Here is a 4,969-nt window from a genome sequence, read left to right as displayed (position 1 = left end):
AAAATTTACTTTCTTCAGCTGAGTGAAAACCTGTGAGGATGACATAAAGTATGACAATAAGCAAGAAAGAGGTAAATGTGAAATAAAATGAATATTTAATTTAATAAAAAGTACATTATAGTTTTAAATTACCTCTTTGGACTCTATCCTGGTGATTTTGTCACACTGAGTTGTAGAATTTGTGTCCTGACACACTGCATTATGAATGGCATGTGCTATTGCATAAACAGCCTTGTAAACCATGTTAGTGATTCGGAGCTGAGATGTGTCGGTGTACGGGCTCTTGACTTTATGTATGTCTTCAGTTCCATCACACACATTCTCGTTTGTGGCTGCACCTAAAAACAAAAAAAGTTTTTTTATAGCTTTGATAATGATACTACATTATGATTCTGTGTTTATTATTAGTTTATTTTATATTTGTCTTATTTCACATACCAACTGTGCCTCGCAGAAACTCATTCATCTATGTATTCATAAAACATGTTTTTACATTACATTTTAAAGTACTGTGTCCATCTTTTTTCTTAGGTGTTTCAGTTTGTCCCAGGCCCTGTTAAATCAACCCCTCAATGAAGCTAACTATTAAGTATACACATAAAACATTGTTTATAACATTATTTTACATTACATTTCACTGCACTATTTTTCCAGACATGTCTTCTTCTATTTTCTTTTAAATAAATGCTGCTCTGTTTATCAGGCCCTGTTTGTTTTTGTGTTTTTTTTACCTTCTGTAAACCAACTCATTAACAGAACTCAGTTATCAAATCATTAGTGACATTTGTAAAAGACAATGTCCACAACTTTTTTTTATAATCATTAATTGACCTGATATCAAAAAACCTCAGATTATTCACAGAGATGTGCTTTACATCCACCTCATATTTGCTCTATTTTTCAATATTAGTAGATTTCCATCTCAAACGAAATCTGGGGTTGACCTTAAAGTAGCTGCTGACTTTTAACACAGGAAGCTGTCAAAACAGTAACACACAACGCAAACAACAAAGATCAACTTGTGAATGTCAAATATGTAAAAAAAAACAGCATGTCTCACTTTTTCCCAGCCTGCAGTTGAACGCATCCTCCCAAAAGGCAGTAAGCAGTGGAGAGGCAGCCACTTCAGAAGGAGAGAGATCCAGCAAGAATTCTCTCAGACCTGGGATGACAGATTTCTGAATGCCAACTCCAATAGTTCCAGCACAGAAGCTGAACCTCAGCATGTCGGGGTTGGTTGCCCAGGCCTCACTGCCTAACCACTGCCGAGGTGGAGAAGGCTCACTTGACAGCTCCTCCAGGAGTAGCCCGATTTCTGCAGCGGCTGCAAATGCCACAATAACCATAGCTGTCGACCTGGAGACACATTACAGTGATATTATACCAATGCAGGAGTCAAAATAGACACATAGAAAGATGAGTGATATTTTAGGTTTTGGTCTCACAATTTTTCTAACAACATCAATAATAATTTGAGAGAAATAAACATTCTCCTAAAAAAATACATTTCCAATTTGCCACTAAGCCAATAAAAAAAAAAAAACTTTTTTGTTGTTTTGTATGCAGAAGGTCAGTGTCAGCACACAGAACAAAAACACAATCAGTGATGTAGAAACCTGCGGACAACATCAGCTACTCTCTGGATCCTGCTACGTGGGTGGGTCCGATAGAAAGATTCAGTGTATTCCACACAGATCCCCTCCTTCTCTGCTGCATTCAGGAAAGATGCCATGCCATTATTGCCATAGTCTGAATCGGAATGGATAGCACCTATCCAAGTCCAGCCAAAGTGTTTTACCAGCTTGGCCAGTGCGTCAGCCTGGAACTGGTCACTAGGGATTGTTCTGAAGAAACTCGGGAACTGCTGCTTATCAGACAGGCATGCACATGTGGAAAAGTGGCTCACCTGAAGGAAAAAAACTGTTTAATCCTTTAATGGGTCTGACAAAGACATAACACAGGCCTATATTAAACACATAGTTTGCCAGAAATTCAAAACATTTACCAGAGGAATGTTAAAGGGCCCCATGATGCGTGACATGCTGATGGACAGTGTGGACCCAGACTCACCGACGATAGCCATCACCAAACCAGATTGAGAGCAATTGTCACCAGTGTAAAACACCGGGTCCAGTCCATTTGCAAGCTGAAATGCCACATGCACTGCTACGGGTACTGAGGCACATGAGTCGTGGATCCGATAACCGAGTTTGATGCCCGGCAGCAGTTTTGTGCTATTGTTAATCTCTTCAATGGCGAAGATCATTGCACGTGAAAAGCGCAGTTTTCGGAAGTCAATGCTGCACACAGACACTCATGTCAGAGTTCAAATTGACATAATAAGGATTAAACACACAGTAACAGAGAATGGCAATCAATAGTAATGGACAAAAGTTCATAGTTGCACAGCATCTGTGAACAGTTATCTGAGCACCAAAATTAAAAAACACAGCATTAGATATCAGTTCAACATTTTAAGTCATGGATTAACAGTCAAACAAATCAAACATCTTAATTTATTTTATCCTGTTAAAAAAACAATACAGCTTTGCAACTGAATTGTAAGCACATCATTCAAATAAAACATTTCCAACCCAGCACAGTGTAACATCCTCTTACCAACGATTTCTCCCTCTTACTAACCTCCCTGTGCACTTTAGTGGCTCAGGCATGATGGTATAGTTATGTTCCGCTGTGTGTTTGTAGTTATGTATGGAGAAAACACCCCCAATGACGTAGTCACCATCCATTGAGAATGCAGGTAGACGAACAGCACCCCGGAGCTTACATTTCACAGATGAGGCCTCAGTGCTGACCCCAGCACCAGTTCTATGCTCTGTAAGCCCAGTCCATTGTTCCAGATCATTCCCAGAACCATTAATGGCGAAAGCTAAATTCAGCTCACACAAACCCAGAGACCAAATGAGGCTGGTGAAGAGAGCTGAGATCTCCATTGTTCACGTGTTTGTATGTGGGCATACTGTGTGTTTTCACTGGTTTATATACATTTTAAGCCAAAAGCTACCCTCCTACTTGTACGTCAGCATACTGTACATCAGGAAGAGGATGTCCTTATCCAAAGGTCTTTGATGAATTATTGGCAGTATTTTGTATGGGTGGCATGTACAATGTTATCTCCCTCCATTTATCTTTCCTCTTGTAAGGTTATCATTGTAAAAAACAGGTATCTTCCTAATACCCTCACACCTTTTTGGGATTTTGGTTCATATTACATTCAAGTCTAACAAATGCACACTTTTAATGGGTTGTTTATGTGGTCTAATCCCATCTTAAATAAATCACAAGATTTATTTTCCACTATGACAAACTGTGGAGAGAGAACTCAGTACCACATATTTTTGTGAAATAAAACAATAATATTAAAAATCGATTTTAAAAAATATAATAATAATGTAATGCCATGCACAGCAATGAATATGTCCTAAACCTCAGATGTCTTAGAATGTATTTTTGTTTATTAAATATTTTTTGGCATTGACATTGGAGCCAATATACACAGTATTAGTCCAAAACTAGAGGCCAGAATAGCAAATAAGCCACAATAAACTTCAGAGTAGAGCTGACATATGCTGAGATAAAGATGATCCAGACTGCACAGAATATCAGCATGCTGAATGTGATTAGTGTTAGCTAGGACAGCTAACACTAAGCAAAAGGCAGCTAGTAGGCTTAACCTTGAACTTGAATGAATGTGAAAGACACTACAGTCATTCTTTGCTGTGGAGGACCAAACCATTTCATAGTATTCATTCATTAACACTACTATAGTTTTTTTTTCTTTGCCCTGACAATCAGGGATGTCTTGTTATGATGGCAAGACAGGCACCACCAACAGAGAATGCAGCCAGGATGATTCCTAGGACCTCGTCAAAGGAAAGAAACTCTACAGGCTTGGGGAAACAAGTGTCTCTCTCTGCATTAGGCCAGAACTCCTTGGGGCAAGGGAAACCAACAGGGGAATCTTAAAAAGTAAATTAAAAAGGGCTTTTAGCATTCATATATTTGATGTTGTAGATATGCATTAGACAAAAAATTACCTGTAGCATTGCTAATCTCTCCCTCAGGACATGGTATACAGTCATAACAGCAGATGGGTTTTCCTTTCTCAACACAAGCAGTTCCTGCAGGACAGCAGCTGTCACTGAACACTGACAGGATCCTGGAATGTGGATAAATACAAACTGACACATATTCTAGCTATGCATCTCTTCAGATTAAAGGATGTGTTACTAGGCCCTGTAGCTATGTCTCATGTTCATACTGGCTTTGTAGATCTCCTAAAGCCATTTCAATGTAATGCTGGGGAACAAAATCCATAGAGCTCATTATGAGTAAAAATGCATTCTAAAATTTGAATTACAGTTCCTCGTTGAAAAGAGCCTGCAGATAGGTGTTTGTGTCTGAGAAACACATATATTGTGTGTGCGTCAGATTAGGTTGAAAAAGTATTTTTAGCACAAATTCCCTCTTTTTATACTTATCGCTCTGCTGCAATTCAGCAAGGCCACATTTTTTTACACAAAAAATACTATGAGCTTGGAAGAGACCCTCTTATTTGTCTATCTTAGACTGCTGAGGTAGCACATTATCTTCTTCAACAAATTTTTATTACACAGAATGAGGACTGTAGATTTTGTTCCATGTGTCGTACACTGGAATTGTATCAGGAGTGGAGCTCTACATAGCCTGTATGGACATAGGAAACAGGGACCAAAAGCACATATTGTACCCTTTGAAGAAAAGAAGAAGAAGATATACTTTATTGATCCCCTAGGGGGAAATTGTTTTTTTCACTCTTTTTTTATACACACACACAGGCTGAAATGCACATTACCAGCACCCCATGAGCAGTTTTGGGGTTAGGTTGCCTTGCTCAAGGGCACCTCAGCAGCACAAAGGAGGTGAAACTGGCACTTCTCCAGCTACCAGTCCACACTCCATATTTTGT

The 4,969-nt window shown here is 38.9% G+C and overlaps 1 pseudogene; it reads right to left on the bottom strand.

Annotated features, from left to right (window-relative positions):
* The window catches only part of LOC118342058, a 3,417-nt pseudogene extending 676 nt beyond the window's left edge, over window positions 1-2,741 (bottom strand).
* Window positions 2,742-4,969: the final 2,228 nt, after the last annotated feature.

This window comes from Morone saxatilis, unplaced genomic scaffold (genome assembly GCF_004916995.1).
Source record: "Morone saxatilis isolate NCDOM2014 unplaced genomic scaffold, NCSU_SB_2.0 Contig8, whole genome shotgun sequence".
In the NCBI taxonomy this organism is placed as follows: domain Eukaryota; kingdom Metazoa; phylum Chordata; class Actinopteri; family Moronidae; genus Morone; species Morone saxatilis.
Note: the sequence above shows the minus strand (reverse complement) of the source record. Positions and strands in the feature narration are given on the sequence as shown.